Source organism: Callospermophilus lateralis, chromosome 8 (assembly GCF_048772815.1).
Source record: "Callospermophilus lateralis isolate mCalLat2 chromosome 8, mCalLat2.hap1, whole genome shotgun sequence".
Lineage (NCBI taxonomy): Eukaryota > Metazoa > Chordata > Mammalia > Rodentia > Sciuridae > Callospermophilus > Callospermophilus lateralis.
In genome coordinates this window covers 41,189,415-41,207,495 of record NC_135312.1, presented here as the reverse complement: position 1 = coordinate 41,207,495, position 18,081 = coordinate 41,189,415, and the positions used below count along the sequence as shown (strand labels likewise).

Here is an 18,081-nt window from a genome sequence, read left to right as displayed (position 1 = left end):
TCATCTGTGGGACTAAATATACCCATGTGTGTTTTTCTTTGAAAGCCTTGAAAGTATGTAGGGACAGAGAGATAAGTAGAAACAGATAACGTGTAAATCAGATTGTAACATCTTATAGTTTAAAGAGAACAAATTTATCTTTAACACAGGCTTAGAAATAGTGATTATTTTAGTGAAGAATAAATGATTTATGGTTGTTGTTTTCTGAATGTGTGGTTCAGGATGCTTATTGTAACTCATTTTCAGATGGTTCTAAATTTGCGTGGCCCACTTGGCTGCACACAAATGCCTTGGCAGTTTATGTGTATTTTAATGGGTCAAAACAACTGACTTTTTAATGAGGTGATTACACTACAAAAAGTTTGTATCATGATAATAGATATATTTTTAGTAGCATTTTAAGTGGCTGTAGTGATCTCATGATAGAGTATATATGTCAACATGTTGTACATATTAGTTACATGTTATTAATTATCTGATGAGAAAGCTCTAAACCCAGTAGTTGTATAATAATACTTGCTCAAATTTCCTAACAAGTTCCTCGAAGATTTATGACACTAATAAAATTCTATGCTGCTTTCAGGTTGATACAGTTTACTTTTTTCTGGAGACCTATTTTGGAAATTTGTACACATTTGGCTTTTTACAACAATAAACTGTTTCACAAATTCTGGGGTTTATTTCATCTTGTTTGGAAGTCTATTTGAGGTTTAGAAATCATGTCAATTTTAAAATATCGTATAGCAGTTAAATGGTTTTCCAAAAGGAAAAATATGTTTTTATTTTCATTTAGATATTAACAAATTTTCCCATTTGGCAAAACATTCATAGTCTCTTGCTACCATATAATAACAATAAAGTTAGATTTTTAGTTGCAGTTGAATTCAGCAGCCCAAATCATCATCTACTTTTTTTAAAAATAATTTCCTTGAAGAAACATGAAAGGAATAGTTCAGAAGTTAAGGAATATTTTAACTATTAATAGATCAAATTATTCTTTAATGTTTCTTTGCTTCAAAGTATTTGATTTTGCTTTTCTTATTTTTTTTAAATTTGTTGTTTTTGGATATACATGACAGTGGGGTGTATTTTGACATTTTATACATACATGGAGTGTATGTATTATGTATTACAATTATGTATTACAATTTTGATCCCATTCTTATGGTTGTACATGATGTGGAGTTAAACTGGTTGTGTATTCATATACGAGCATAGGAAAGTTATGTCTGATTAATTCTACTCTCTTCCAAAGAAAGACTTCTTGATTTATGGTACATAGTAGACGTAATAAGACCCTTCAAAGATGTCTCTATTCTGATTCCCAGAATCTGTGACGTGATGGGTTACATGGCAAGGAACAATTAAAGATTGCTAATCAACTAACCTTGAACTGAGATTGTCCTGAATTATGTGTGTTGGCTCAGTGTAGTCACAAGGGTCTTTTAAGTCATAAGGCAAGAGTGAGGCAGAAGAGATATGTGGGCAGTCTCTTGAAGCTTAAAAAGGCAAGTAAACTATTTCTCTGTTAGAGCTTCCAGAAAAGAATACAGTCCTGCTCATACCCTAATTTTAGCCAAGTGACTCCAATTCATTGAACTGTGAGATAATGGACTAAAACAAAACAATTTTTGTGGTCATCTGTCACAGCAGGCATAGGAGATCAATAGATGGTAGCTCTGTTTAGGTTTTTACAAATAGCATATACCATAAAGTTTTTATAGCAATTAATTGAATCCTGATTTACATGACAGTGTGATTTTCTGTGAAGATAATTCTAGTTTATTATATGAAAAAGACATTTGTGCTGATAGTATCTTGGGCATTGATGGGCAGATCTTTAGTTACCCAAGGATCTTTGTTTTCTATTTCACAGGAATGGTAAGAAGTCTAGTGTAGCTAGAGAATAGGAAGTATGGGTGTACCGTGAGGATAGAATGGGGGATGAAACTGAAGATATAGATTAAAGCTAGAAAGGAATTTTATATTCTGTGATGTGGCAAAACAATCTTCAGAAACTTTGGTTTCAGTTCAACAAGTTCCTCATTTTGTGTTGTATGCACATGTTGTAAATACTGTAAATTGGGATCCCTAAGTTTTTATTGTTAGCACTACTTGAGCTATATTTGAGTCGTAGTCATAAATAGCTCCTAAAATGTCTTGTCTACATGATAAATGTGGAAAGAACTCTAGCAAAAAGGAAGAACAGAGCTTAGACAAATATGAACAAGAATGAAGCATTTCTGATAGAGGTTGTTGAACAACTTGACCAATCATAGACTGCCACTGTGTTTGATTTTCCTGACAATCTCCAGTAACTTACCTTGCTCCTTTGGGTCTTTACTAGGATGTGAAACTGAAGGACTGGCAAAAATTTGTGAGCTGGGACAATTTTCTTCCTGTGAGCTGGGACAATTTTCTTCCTTCTCTTTCTTCTCCTTCCTTTTCCTCCTCCTTCTCCTCTTTCTTCTCCTCTCCCTCTTTCTCTTTCTCCTGCTCTCCTCTGCTGCCTCCACCTTAACATAAACAAATTAGAGCTATGTTGCCAGTTTTTTTAAAAAGGTATGTTTTTGTCTGTTTGCATCAGGGATCACATGTTATTCTAGCTTATAAGAGAAAGGGATAAGGTACTTGACATAGAGAATATAGGTGGGCAGGGTGGATCATTATTGGTAATGGTGACTTCCAGAATAATAGTGGAGTGAGTGGGAGATAGGAGGAGCACAACATTGTTGCACAAGAGTTCAGGGAACTGAATTATTTTATATTCGTTGAAAATTGAGAAGGTTAATACTCTTTAGGGAATGAGAGGACTTGTCCTGGGAATTTGTGAATAGCTACAAGAAGAAGGGGATAGTAGATTCAAAGCTGGCATTTTAGAGAGGAGAAAGGAAAATAATTCATACATGACAATGCGAATAAGGAAGCTTCCCTACTCCATGGCATGTTGAATCTGAGTTGTGGAAAAGTAAAAACAGTCATTATTTTAAAGCTTTGTAGATAGAGCAGAATCCTTAGAGGAGACTGAGGTTTCATTTGGTGTTATAAAAATGAGGAACATTATTGAGGAAACAGGACATTTTGATGATGAAACACTGTTAAGTTTCAGAGGACATAGGGAAATGATTTTGGAAATGGGGAAGGAAGGGAACAGGCATCAGTGGAGTGGGGGATATAGAGTGTATGGAGGAATGACCTGGAAGTCTTAGACTTCTGGTAATTGATAAAAAAGAATATAGAGCACAACAGGATTTGTTTTAGGCAAATTATTGCAAATGTCTAAGGGGGAGGAGAGGTCTATGAAAGGCAGATTTATTAAGAGCAGACACAGATTTTAGGCCTTAATTTTCTCTTTCTGCCATACAAATTACCACACACTTAATGGCCTACAACAATTCATATTTACAGTTCTACAGCTCAGAATTCCAACAGGCCTTTGCTGGGCAACAACTCGGGTTGTTGGCAGGCCTGCATTCTTCTTTCTTATTTGTAAGCTGCTCACTTTCCTAAGCTTTGTGGCTACCTTCCTCCATCTTTAAAGCCAGCATTTACATCTTTTGACCCTTCCTCTATCTGGTATCTCTGACTACAGCCAGGAAAGTTTTTTGACTTTTAACTCTCTTGTGATACAAAGGACCCACCTGGATAATTCAGGATAATCTCCACATCTCACGATCTTTAACCTTTTTAAAAATTATTCTGATATGATTTCATTTTATTATTTTTCTTTTATAATGGTGCATTGTGATTATATATAGTAGTGGAATTCATTGCTATAGATGTGTAAGTGCACACATTATAACAGTATAATTTGGTCCGTTTCATTCTTAAACACCTTCCGTTTCACTCCTACCCTCCCTTCCCCTTGTCAACTTCCTCTGTTCCATCTCCCTTCTATTTTCATGAGATTTTCCTTTTTTGTTTTTTCTTCCTTTTATTCTCCCTAGCTTCCACATATGAGAGGAGACATACAACCCTTGGTTTTCTGAGTCTGGCTTAATTTCACTTAACATGATGATCTCCAGTTCCATCTATTTTCCTGTAGATGACCTAATTGCATTCTTCTTTATGCTGAATAAAACTCCACAGTCTGTATATATGCCACATTGTCTTTATCCATTCATTTGTTGACAAACACCTAGGTGTATTCCATCACTTGGGTATTGTGAATTGTGCTGCTGTAAGCATGGGTGTACATATATCACTATTGTATGCTGCTTTAAGTTCTTTTGGATAAATACCAAAGAGTGGTATAGCTGGGTCATATGGTGGTCCCATTCCCAGTCTTTTGAGAAACCTCCTTACTGATTTCCATAGTGGTTGTCCCCGTTTACAGTCCCACCAACAGTACATAGCTGTATTCTTATCCCCACGTCCTCTCAGTATTTAGTATTTATTTGTATTCTTCATGTTTGCCATTCTAACTGGAGTGAGATGAAATCTCACTGTACTTTTGATTTGCTTTCCCTAATTGCTAAAGATTTTGAACAAAAATTTTTTTATATATTTGTTGGCCATTAGAGAGAGGAGAAAGGAAAATAATTCATACGTCACAACAGGAATCAGGAAGCCTCCCTACTCCAGGGCATGTTGATCTTAGTTGTGGGAAAGCAAACAGTCATTGTACTTTTGAGATGTGTCATTCAGTTCATTTGCTCATTTATTGATTGGGTTTTTTATTTTTTTGTTTTCATTTTTTGAGTTCTTATATATTCTGGATATTAATCCTCTGTGAGAAGGGTAGCTAGTTAAGATTTTCTCCCTTTCTGTAGACTCTCTTTGTACTTCGTTCCCTTTCCTCTGTAAAAGCTTTTAAGTTTGATGCATTACATTAATTCTATATATAGTTCCTGAGCTTTAGGAGTCCTATTGAGGAAGTCATTGCCTATGCCTGTAGGTTGGAATGTTGACCCTATGTTTTCTTCTAGCAGTTACCAATTTTTGCTCTTAATTTCTAGGTCTTTGATATACTTTGGGTTGATTTTGGTGCAGGGTAAAAGATACGAATCTAGTTTCATTCTTCTACTTGTGGATGCCCAGTTCTCTAGCACCATTTGTTAAAAAGGCTATCACTAGGACCATTTTTTCTTTTTCTCTGAAGAATATCATTGGTATTTTGGTGGGTGGGGATTGGATTGAATCAGTAGATGCTTTGATAATATGACCATTTCAATAACATTAATTCTGCATATGCAAGAACATGGGTGGACCTTTTATCTTCTAGTGTTTTCTTCTTTCTTAAGTGCTTTATAATTTTCATTATAGAGGTCTTTCACCTCCTTGGTTAGAGACATTGTAAAAAAATTTCTTTTTGAACCTGTTATGATTGGAGTTGTTTTCTTGATTTCTTTTTCAGTGTGGATTCATTATTAGTATGAAGAAAACCTATCAATTTTTTGGATGTGGGTCTTTTTCTTTTTTTTTTTCTGGGGGGGGGATTGAACTCAGATTGAAGCACTGAGCCACATCCTCAGCCCTATTTTGTATTTTATTTAGAGACAGGGTCTCACTGAGTTAGTTGCTTAGCGCCTTGCCATTGTTGAGGCTGTCTTTGAACTCAAGATCCTCCTGTTTTAGATTCCGAAGCCGCTGGGATTAAAGGCATGTGCCACTGCACCTGGCTCTGGATGTAGATATTGTATCCTGCTATTTTTGCTAAATTTGTTTATCAGTTCTAGAAGTCTTCTGGTGGAGCTTTTGGGAACTTCTAAGTATAGGATTATACCATCTGCAAACAGGGATAATTTGGTTTTCTTTACTATTGTGTCCCTTGCTCAATTGCTCTAAAATTTTAGGAACTATATTGAATAGGAGTGGTGAGAATGGATGTTCTTATTTGAAGGAAATTATTTCAGTGTGATATTGGCTTTGTCATATGTAAGTCTTTATGATGTTGAGATAAGTTCCTTCTATGCCTAGTTTCTTCATTGTTTTTATCAGGATTGGGTACTGATTTTTCTAAAAGGCCTTTTCTGTATCTTGTCAAGATGATCTGTGATTTTTCCCCCCCATGAGTTTATATGATGAAATTTATTTATTGATTGGCATATGTTGAACCATCCTTGTATCTCCAGAATAAATCCTACATGATCATGAGATATAACCTTCTTAAAGTATTTTTGACAATTTGCTAACATTTTAATAGGATTTTTTGCATCTATGTTCACCAGGGATATTATTAATTAGTTTGCTTTCCTTGACATGACCTCGTTTGTTTGGGTTATTAGGATGATGCTGGCTTCATAAAATGAAGTTGAAAGTGCCCTCTCTTTCTAGTTCATGGAATAATTTGAGTAACATTGGCATTAGTTCTTCTTTATTATTAAAAATTGCTTATTTGTGGCACTAGGGATTGAAACTAGGGGCACTTTACCACTGAGCCAAACTAACAGAGAGTCACATGACTAGCTCTTTTTTTTTTTTTTTTTTTTTTGGAGATAGGGTCTCATTAAGTTGCCCAGACTGATCTGGAACTTGCTATCCTCTTGCCTGAGCCTCCCAAGTAGCTGGTACTGGAGTTTGCCTGTTTTATTGTCCTACTATGTGTGTTGTGAAAGTTTTCAATTGAAGTCTGTTTTGTATTACTTAAGTCAGCCCCTTATGCTTTCTTTTGGTTTCTATTTGACTGGAATATCTCGTTCCATCCTTTCTCTTTCTGTATATGTGTGCCTTAGATTAAAAGTGGTTACTGATAGGGAAGAGCTTATTACTGATAGGGAGGACTCTGTTGTCCCTCTTTTCCTTTGTGCTGTCTTTCTTTGTATTTTATTGATTTTTTTTGGTATTGTTATACTTTCATTCTCATTTTTTTTGTATACTATCAATATTTTATGATTATCATGGGGCTTTTAAAAGCATAATGATCTATCTTAAGCTAATAACTTATATTGCATACAAAAACTCTATGTTTAACTTACGGATGTCACAAATTGTGTCCATTTATATTGTCTGTTCATTAACACATTTTGTCTTTTAACTTCTATTCTGGAATTTGGAATGATTTATTTATTCATGATTTTAAGGGTTTTTCCTTTTAGAAATAATTGTAGAACTTGAAAATTTTTTTGCATTTTTTAAACAGTTTTAATTTTGTTATGTTTTAAAACTATTTAAAACCCTTTTCATGAAAACAATCTATATAATTTGAATAAATCTGACCGTTTTTTTTTCTTGTTTAAACAGAATTTTGAGGCTGATGGTCATATAGAAGAAATCCTTGAACTTATAGTTTTCTGAAGAATCAGTTCAAAAGATCCCCAGAGTACAAAAGGTAAAGGAGGTGCATCTTATAATGCATCACTGAATGACATTTTTCCAGTAAAAAATAAATAAATAAAAGAATCCATGAATATTTTCATACACTACTTTTAGAAAGGGTTTGTTTAAAAATTTGTCTTTTTATGTTAATTTATCAAAAAACATTTGTAGTTTATGGTATGGATGTTAGGTGTAGTTCTGTTCAGATATTACTTAATTTTTATTTGTTCTTTTTAGATATATATAACAGTAGAGTATATTTTTTTAATTTTTATTTTTTAGTTGTTAGTGGATCTTTATTTTATTTATATATGGTGCTGAGAATTGAATCCAGTGCCTCACACATGCTAGCTTAATGCTCTGCTACTGAGCTACAACCCCAGCCCAATAGAGTATATTTTGACATATTATACGTATATGGAGTGTTTTAGTCATCTTTTTCACTGCTGTAATTAAAGAACTGACCAGAACAATTGTAGAGAAAGAAAAATTTGAGGGCTCATTGTTTCAAAGGTCTTAGTCTGTAGGAGGGTGGCTGCATTCCTTGGGGCTTGAGGTGAGGCTGAATATCATGGCAGAAGAGTGTGGCGGAGGGAAGCAGCTCAGGAAGCAAAGATAGATCTCCCCTTGCCTAATACAAATATATACCCCAAAGCCATGCCCCCAGTGCCCTAACTCCTCCAGCTACACCCTACCTACCTTCAGTTACCAGTTAATCTAATCCAGATATTAATTCACTGATAGGGTTAAGGCTCTCACAGCCCAATCATTTCTCCTCTACATCTTCTTGCATTGTCTCACACATGAGCTTTTGGGGGACACCTCACATCCATACCATAACATGGGGTATAATTTACTCTAATTAGGCTCCCATTCTTATGGTTGTACATGATGTGGAGTTACACTGGTCATGTATTCATTTATGAACATAGGAAAATTATGTCTGATTCATTCTACTGTCTTTCCTATTCTTATTCCCCCTCCCTTCCCTTTATTTCCCTTTGTCTAATCCAATGAACTTCTATTTTCCTTCCTCCCCTTATTGTGTGTTAGCATCTGCACATCAGAAAGAACATTTGGCCTTTGGTGTTTTGGAATTGACTTATTTCACTTAACATGATAGTCTCCAGATCATCCATTTACTGGCAAATGCCACAATTTCATTCTTCTTTATGACTGAGTAATATTTCATTGTGTATGTATACCACATTTTTTTTATTCATTCATGTGTTAAAGGACACCTAGGTTGGCTCTATAGCTTAGCTATTGTGAATTGAGCTGCTATAAACATTGATGTGACTGAGACACCTAGTATGCTGATTTTAAGTCCATTGGGTATATACTGAGGAGTGGGATAGCTGAGTCATATGGTGGTTCCATTGTTTTCTGAGGAATCTCCATACTGCTTTCTAGAGTGGTTGCACCAGTTTGCAGTCCGGCCAGCAATCTATGAATGAACTCTTTGACCACACATCCTTGCCAACATCTATCGTTACTTATATTCAGATATTATTTTAGATAATGAGTATACAGTGGGTAACACCCGGAAGCCACCCCTGCTTTTATGAAGATTGCTTTCTAGAGGTAGACAAATGTTTTGTGATTAGTACTGTGCAGATAATTAACATGTATAATGTGGTAGAAACTGATGACTGCTTCCTCTAGGTAGTCCAAGAAGGATGTATTGAGTGGAGTCAATTTAATAGAGATTGGAATAACAAGGTGGCTTGTGCAGATCTGAGAAAAGAGCTTTACTGGCAGTGGGAACAAAAGTGACTGAATGTAGGATGCTTAAGCAATAGTGCACATGTGGCTGCAGTATAGTTATGTGATGGGGAGAGTAAATGGAGGTCAAGATGGAAAAGAAAATTGGGAGAGAAGCAAATTTAAAATCGAATATCAAATGTTCTGATTTGGCTAAATAGTGTTTTGGATGCCTTTGACATTTCTGTAGATGTGTCAAAATACAGTGTTGTGTATATGACTGCAGTTGAAAATCTGGTCTGAGATCATAGATTTGGAAATCATTTGCATATAGAAGTACTCAAAGTCAAATGACTAGATTAAATTATATAGGAAGTGTAGACAGATTGAGAAGTATTCAACCCTGGCTTGTGCCAATATTAATTGTAGGAGAAGGAGCAGACTTTAAAATGAATGGGAAAACAGGAAAATGTTCTGTCCCAGAAACCAAGAAGAGAAAATATTTAATAAATCACAGCTACCAAGAGGTCAAATGGTGAGTACAGTAAAACAGCAATTAGATTTGGCACTATGAATGTTTCTGATGAAGAGTGAGTAATCTCATCAGAGGGGTAGGAATGAAAGTCCATGAAGAGCAAGAATGGGAAACCTCCACTTTGAGATGGCAAACAATATGATTAAACTTCACCTATTTTTGAAACTTCATTGAAAATAAATAATATAAAAGGATTTCCCAAATAATGTAGCCTCACAGGATATGGAAAATAGGAAAGAAAACAATGGCAACAAAATGTCAAAACCTGAAAAACAAAAGGAAGTGTAGTTATTTTCCTGCAGAACTTAAAAGAATCATAAGCAGCTATGGGAAAGCTGAGAAACAAACTTCTTGGCAGAATAAAACCTCAAAATATTTTTGTAAATTGAAAGCAATGTTCTGAAAAAAGGATTGAGGGTTGCAAATCTTTTTAAGAGAACATTGTATTTCAAAGCTCACTCTTATCTCTGAAACAGACAACTGCCCCTTCTGTGAATTATGGATATTTATGTACTATCAAGGATAAAATAAACAACAAACATAGCTGAGAATGGGAATAAGATTTTGAAAACAGGGGACTTAAGAACCCAGGCTAACGGGTTTTTATACACTTCAAGCAAGAGTGGAGAATATGCTTTTCTGTGCATTGTAACTGGCCTGAGAGAAAAGGTCTGAAGATAATTACATTGAGAGTTCCCCTAGAGATATAGTCCAACTTCTATCTCCAAAGTAAAGTTCACAGTCAAGAATCCTTAAGACAAAGCTTCCAGTGATCTTTCTAGTGTTCCCTCCCCCAAATTCGAACCTGTGGCCAGAGATCACTAGATATCTGAGAAAAACCTCTTAAGTGAGAGACAAAGGTCAAAACAAAAGAGAGAATACCAAGTTGGGGGAAATGGAGACCAGATAGGAAAGTGAAATTAAGAGAAACATAAGCCTACCATTTAATAGTTTCAGAAAGGTCAAAGTAGATTCTGCATCTAGGAAATATGAAATAGAAACAAAGAGAAGTGAAATTAGAAATTAAAAAAAAACTCAGTGGAAAGGTTGAAGAATGAAACTGGTATGTTAAAGCAAAGAGGAAAAAGAGATAAAAGTGGGAGAGAAGATGTGATAAAATTAGAGTAACTAGTATCTCTAACATTCAAATAATAGGATTTCCAGAAAGACAGGAGAGAGGAAATTGAGGAGAAAAAGAATAGAGAATAATTCAAGAAAACTCCAGAACAAGAGATCATGAACAAGAGATCATGAATTTTTCATTAGAAAGTACCTATTGAAATATAAAAATAAATTCAAATGGGACACATCACTATAAATTTTAGAACACAGGGTGCTTTCCAGGGTGAAAGAACTAATAGGTCACATATAAAGAATTAGTACTCAGAATGACTTTAGGTTTCTTGGCACCATACTGGAATTTTCAAAATGCTGAAGGAAAAATTATTCCTATCCAGCATGTAGTGTCCAGCTAAACTCTTTTTTGGAGGGGTAGGGGGTATTGGGGATTGAACCCAGGGGTGCTTTACCACTGAGCTACATCCCTATCCTTTTTTGTTTGTTTGTTTGTTTAATTTTGAGATAGGGTCTCACTAAGTTGCTTAGGGCCTAATTTGCTGAGGCTGGTCTTGAACTTGGGATCCTCCTGCCTCAACTTCCTGAATCGCTGGGATTATAGTTCACTGAACTGTAGGTTACATACACACTATTGACAGTTTCAGACTTGTGAGGTCTCAGAAAATTTACCTGCCATGTCCCCATTTTCAGGTCATTATTAAAGGAGTTATTCAACAAGAATAAAAAGTAACTAAAAAAGTGAAGGCTTGAGTTACAAGAAACAGGGCATGTACCTTAACTAGAGACCTAGTGAATTACCAGGATGATGCTGAATAGTGATGCCAAAATGACAGCTGATCTCCAGGTATAGTAGATAACACCTAGTCCCAGTGTGAATGGAGTAAAAGGTTCCAAGATAAAGAGTTGTGAGAAGGTAAGATCGTTAGAATATAATGTGTTCGAGGATATAGAGAGTAGATTTAGGGTGAAATTTGTGGCTAAATTGGTAATAAGTATGCACAAAGATAGTTAAACAATAAAACAACAACACTGACTGTAGAAGGGGAACGTAACTACAGTATAGGACTACATGGCTGGGCTGTGAATTGCATTTACAGGAGTCAACATAATGTTAATTCCAAAACACCCACTTAACCAAAATTAAGATATTGGAAAGTTGGGGAGGTGTACATGTGTATGAGCAGTTTTCCTGGGAAAGAGAACAAAAAAAGTGGGACAGTAGCTGAAGGGGGTTGGTGTGTTATTTTGTTTGTTTAGTGTAGTTTTAAGATAAGATATATATGTTAATATGTTAATTAGAATGATTATAAATGGAGAAATTAGTGCTAAGACTGGAAAGTTTTCAGAGATAGCAACAGATAGGATTCAAGAAAAAAAGTAGTATCATGTCATTAATAATAAACTGCACATTTATTTTTAATACAGGATGTGGTGTTTTATGTGTCAGGCTTCTGTTCCAAAGAGGAACTGACAGATTTTCTGTAATTATGTGTAATGTTGTATGCTGAATTAAAAAATCTGCTTCTTTATTTGCGAGATTTGAGTTGTTTAGTTTCTTAGTTGCTAATATCTCCATTTGATGAATGTTTTTTAAGCTAATTTTAAAAATAGTGTTTATGAAAGATGCATGCCACCATTGCTTCTGGTTGCCATAAAATAGCAATGTCATGCGTGCTTACTTGGTAAGTCAAATCACTGAATGACTATGGGTTTCAGTGGCTTACGTAAAGGAGCATTTAATTCTTAGCTATAACTATAATTGGTGAACTTTGAATTCTAGTAATTACAACTGATCTTTTCAGAGATATATTTTTACATATATTCTGGCCTGTTAATGTCAAATTTTTTAAATTTGATAAAATTTATTTTGTTTTTAGTAGAATAAAGTTATTCTTCAGTTTCTGTAGGGATATGGCATAGCATATAAAACTGAATCTTTCTTAGAATCCATAGCATTGTCAAGTGTGACTAGCTAGTCTTTTCAAATTGAAATTGTGTTTCACAGGGTACTCCCCAGACAGTGTTTTGGCTGTTCCTTTTTTATCATTTTGTTAATATGATACCCTTAAAGACATTTAAGGTGCTTTAGGGTACTCAAATCAGACCTTGTTTCTCCTTGTTTACCTTTCCCTTACATAAAAGCATGTTGATCAGCAGGCTGGAGAAATAGGAGGGAATCCTGAGCTAGACTGGGAGAGAGATAAGTTGTTTAAGATGGATAGCAAATAATTTTTGGAAGAATATTGCTAACAAAAGTAGCAAAACAGCCTAATGAAGAATCGGTTATATCTTAAAAACTGTGTTGGATTCACTGTTTTTATAGTCAGCAAGGCCCTTCTTATATATTACAAGACTCAATTGTTGATTTTTAAAGTTTTTGATACTGGGAATTGAATCAAAGGATGCTTAACCACTGAGCCACATCCCCAATGTTTTTATTTTATTTTATTTTATTTTATTTTGAGACAGGGTCTCACTAAGTTGTTTAGGGCCTGGCTAAGATGCTGAGGCTGGCTTTGAACTTGTGATCCTCCTGCCTTAGCCTCTCCAGCCACTGGGATTACAGCATATGCTACTGTGCCCAGTTTGTTTTCTAGTTTTGTTTTTTTTTTCTGTCATGTAATTTTCATATTTTTTATTGGTGCATGACAGTTATATGTAATGGTGAGATTTATGTTGCATATTCATGAATGCTTATGATATAATAAAATAATTTGTCAATGTTATTCTGCAGGGTTTCCTCTTGCCCTCCTCTCCTATACTCCCCCTGTTTCCTTTACTCATCTTTCTTTGATTTGCATGAGATTCCCCACTACCAAAACTTTCTTTTCCTTTATCTTCTCTAGCTTCTACATATGAGAGAAAATATACGATCATTGGCTTCTGATTCTGGTTTATTTTGTTTAACATAACGTTTTCAGGTTCCCTCCGTTTTCCTACAGATAACTTAATTTCATTCTTCTTTATAGCTAAAGAAAACTCCACTGTGTATATATACCACATTTACTTTATATCCTTTTATCCTTTGATGGACACTTAACCTGGTTCCATAGTATCTATTGTGAATTTTACTGCTACAAACATGGGTATACCATGTATTGCTATTTATGTTACCTTTAGTTCTTCTGGATATATATATGAAAGAGTGGTATAGCTGGGTCATATGGTGGTTCCATTACTAGTCTTTTGGGGGAACCTCTATAGTGCTTTCCATAGTGGTTGTACTAATTTACAATCCTGCCAACAGTGTAAAAGTGTTCCTTTTTTTTTCACATCCTCTCTAGCATTTATTATTGTTTGTATTCCTGATAGCTGCCATTCTTAAGGTACAGAAAATTTTCTGTTATTTTCCTAAAGAGATAATTCATGATATAACTTATATCTCACAACCCTCTTTAATTTAATCTCTAAAGTTCTTTTATATTCTGATGATGGTTACTTATTTTCTTTCATACTGACTGAATGTTCAGTGCTGGCCCCTTTGTCTTCCAACTCTGAGATTTTTGTCTTCAATATGATCTACTAGACTTTCTTTTTCTTAAAATTTTTAATTGTTTTTTTTAAATACATGATGGCACAATGCATTACAATTCATATTACACATATAGAGCAAAATTTTTCATATCTCTGGTTGTATATAAAGTATGTTCACACCATTCATGGCTTCATACATGTATTTTGGATAATGATGTGCATCACATTCTACCATCCTTGCTAACCCCCTACTCCCTCCCTTCCCCTCCCACCCCCTCTGTCCTATCTAGAGTTCATCTTTTCCTCCCATGCTCTGCCTCCCTACCCCACTATGAGTCAGCCTCCTTATTTCAGAGAAAACATTAGGCATTTGTTTTGGGGGGATTGGCTAACTTCACTTAGCATTATCTTCTCCAGTGCCATCCATTTGCATCCTGCAAATGCCATGATTTTATTCTCTTTTATTGCTGAGTTATATTCCATTGTGTATATATGCCACATTTTTTTAAATCCATTCATCTACTGAAGGGCATCTGGGTTGATTCCACAGTTTAGCTATTGTGAATTGTGCTGCTATAAACATTGATGTGGCTGTGTTCCTATAGTATGTTGTTTTTAAGTCCTTTGAGTATAGACAGAGGAGTGGGATAGAGTAATTTTGATTTGCATTACTCTAATTGCTAGAGATAATGAACATTTTTTCATGTATTTGTTGATTGATTGTATATCCTCTTCTGAGAAGTGTCTGTTCAGGTCCTTGGCCCATTTATTGATTGGGTTATTTGTTTTTTTGATGGTTAGCTTTTTGAGTTCTTTCTATACCCTGAAGATTAGTGCTCTATCTGATGTGTGGGGGGTAAAAATTGACTCCCAAGATGTAGGATCTCTTTTCACCTTACAGATTGTTTCTTTTGCTGAGAAGAAACTTTTTAGTTTGAATCCATCTCATTTATTGATTCTTGGTTTTAATTTTTTGCACTATAGGAGTCTTATTGAGAAAGTTGGGGCCTAGTCCCACATGATGAAGATTAGGGCCTACTTTTTCTTCTATTAGGCTCAGGGTCTCTGGTTTCATTCCTAGGTTCTTGATCCATTTTGAGTTAATTTTTGTGCATGGTGAGAGATAGAGGTTTAATTTTATTTTGTTGCATATGGATTTTCAGTTTTCCCAGCACCATTTGTTGAAGAGGCTATATTTTCTCCAATGCATGTTTTTAGCACCTTAGACAGACTTTCTTTTTCTTTTCTTTTATTTTTATTTTTATTTATTTATTTTTTTAAATTTTTATTGTTGGTTGTTCAAAACATTACATAGTTCTTGACATATTTCACACTTTGATTCAAGTGGGTTATGAACTCCCATTTTTAACCCGTATACAGATTGCAGCATCACATCGGTTACATATCCACTGTTTTACATATTGCTATACTAGTGTCTGTTGTATTCTGGTGCCTTTCCTATCCTCTACTATCCCCCTTTATTTTTCTTTTATCTTTTTTTTTGACGTGTTTTGTGCCTTTATTTTATTTTATCGGTTATTTTTGTAGTTATAAATGACAAAGGAATCCATTTTTATCTAGAATCCATATAATTATACAAGCATGGAATATATCTTATTCTAATTAGGATCTCAGTCTTGTGGATGTATATGATGTTGAGATTCACTGTGGTGTATTCATGTATGTACATAGGAAAGTTATGTCAGATTCATTCCTGTTTTTCCTATTCCTGTCCCCCTTCTTTTCCTTTCATTCACCTTTGTCTAATCCACAAAACTGCTGATTTTTCCTCTCTCCTCCCCCGATTGTGGGTGAGCTTCCACATGTCAGAGAAAATATTTGACCTTTGGTTTTTTGGGGATTGGCTTATTTCACTTAACATGATAATCTTGAGGTCCATCCATTTACCAGCAAATATCATAGTCATTCTTTATAGCTGAGTAATACTCCATTGTTTTTATATACCACATTTTCTTTATCCATTTATCTGTTGAAGGACACCTAGGTTGGCTTCATAGCTTAGCTCTTGTGAATTGACCTGCTATAAACATTGATGTAGCTGCATCACTGTAGTATTGCCAATTTAGATTCTTTGGATATATATCATGAAGTGGGATAACTGAGTCAAATGGTGGTTCCATTCTTAATTTTTTGAGGAATCTCCATACTTCTTTCCAGAGTGGTTGCACCAATTAGTAGTCCCATCAGGAATATATGAGTGTACCCTTTTCCCCACATTCTTGCCAACATTTATTATTACTTGTATTCTTGATAATTGCTATTCTGGCTGGAGTGAAATGAATTCTTAGTGTGGTTTTAATTTTCATTTCTCTAATTGTTAAGAGATGTTGAATATTTTTTCTTACATTTGCTGTGTATTTGTATTTGTTCTATTGAAAAGTGACTGTTTATTTTTTTTCCCTTTTATTCATTGGGCTATTTGGATTTTTTGGTGCTAAGTTTTCTGAGTTCTTTGTATATACTGGAAATTGACAGCTTATCTGAGGTGCAGGTTGCAAAGATTTTCTCCCATTCTGTAGGTGATCTCTTCATGCTCTTGATTGTTTTGATTCTTTTCTTTGTGGTGAAGAAGCTTTTTGATTTGATACCCTCCCATTTATTGATTTTTTATTTTAGTTGTCTTGTTGAGGAAGTCAGTCCCTAAACTGACATTTTCTTCTAGTAGAAGCAGGGTTTCTGATCTGGATATTAATCTAGCTCTTTGATCCACTTTGAGTTGAGTTTTCTGTAGGGTGAGAGAAAGGGGTTAAATTTCATTCTGCTACATATGGATTTCCAATTTTCCCAACACCACTTGTTGAATTTGCTATCTTTTCTCCAATGTATTTTGTTGGTGTCTTTGTCTAGTATGACATACCTATATTTATGTGAGTTTGTCTCTGTGTCTTTTGTTCTATTCCATTGGTCTTTGTGCCTGTTTTGGTGCCAGTACCGTGATGTTTTTGTTACGGTAATTCTGTAGCATAATTTAAAGTCTGGTATTGTGATGCCTGCTTCACTTTTAGAGAGACTTTCAATTAAACATGTTATTTGATTTATTGTGTCTTTCATTTGTTTCCTTTTCAATATCTCTATCTCCTTTTTGAATTTCTCATTCGTATCCTGTCCTGACTTCCTAAATTCATTTAGTTGTTTTTTCTGTATTCTCTTGGAATTTATTAATACATTTTAGAGTCATTGTTTTGAAGTCCTTATGTGGTATTGCACCCACTTCAATATTTTTGAGTCTCTTGCTAATGAATTATGAACTATAGTAAACATCATGTTACCATATTTTTTCTTATTTCTTGTATTTCTTTGTTGGGTTTTGTACATTTCTCTCCCTGGCTTATGTGTAGTTCTTTTTAGGGCCTACCTAGCCTTCTCTTGCCCAAGGTATTTTTGGATATCAAGTTGTTGTGTTTTTCAATATATTTCCAAGTGGGTTTTGAAATATAGTTTCCCTGTTAGTTCTTTGGCGATGAGTAGCATATTTTGATACAGTGTACTTTGTGTTAGAGCTTGAGGATTCCACTTTCTTTGTAGGTCTCAAAAGAGTCAGGTCCTTCGTGGAGATTTGGTAGTTGTGCTGTGTGTAGCAGGGTATGTGAGGTTGCTCTTCACTTAACAACTGTAGACATTCTTAAATGGTTTGGGAGAAATAGATTGGAGATCCCTCTTAGATGTGGTATCCACAGTCATTTTTTTTTAAACCAGGGATTGAACCCAGGGGCACTTTACCACTGAGCCACATCCCAACCCTTTTTATTTTGTATTTTGAGACAAAGTCTCACCAAGTTGCAGAGGGTCTCCCTAAGTTGTTGAGGCTGGCTTTGGATCCTCCTGCCTCAATTTCCCAAACTGCTGGGATTATAGGCATGTGCTACTGCACCCATCCCAGTCTTTGTTTTAATTCTCTTTTTGCCGTAGGAGTGGGTGTCTATGTGTGGGGCCCAAGGGCCATTCCCAAGCCATTCATACTTAGGGCCTGGTCATTAATTTGGAGTTTTTGTCACTTCAATTGTTTGTATCAA

At 35.0% G+C, this 18,081-nt stretch overlaps 1 protein-coding gene across 5 annotated transcripts in view; it reads left to right on the top strand.

The window, feature by feature from the left end:
* Positions 1–18,081, top strand: part of Clock (clock circadian regulator) — a 114,226-nt gene that overhangs the window by 33,127 nt on the left and 63,018 nt on the right. For all 5 annotated transcript variants that reach the window (XM_076865262.2, XM_076865264.2, XM_076865260.2 and 2 more), the window contains one exon: positions 7,183–7,270. The gene's annotated coding sequence lies outside the window, so the exon portion shown is untranslated. The remainder of the gene's footprint in view (positions 1–7,182; positions 7,271–18,081) is intronic.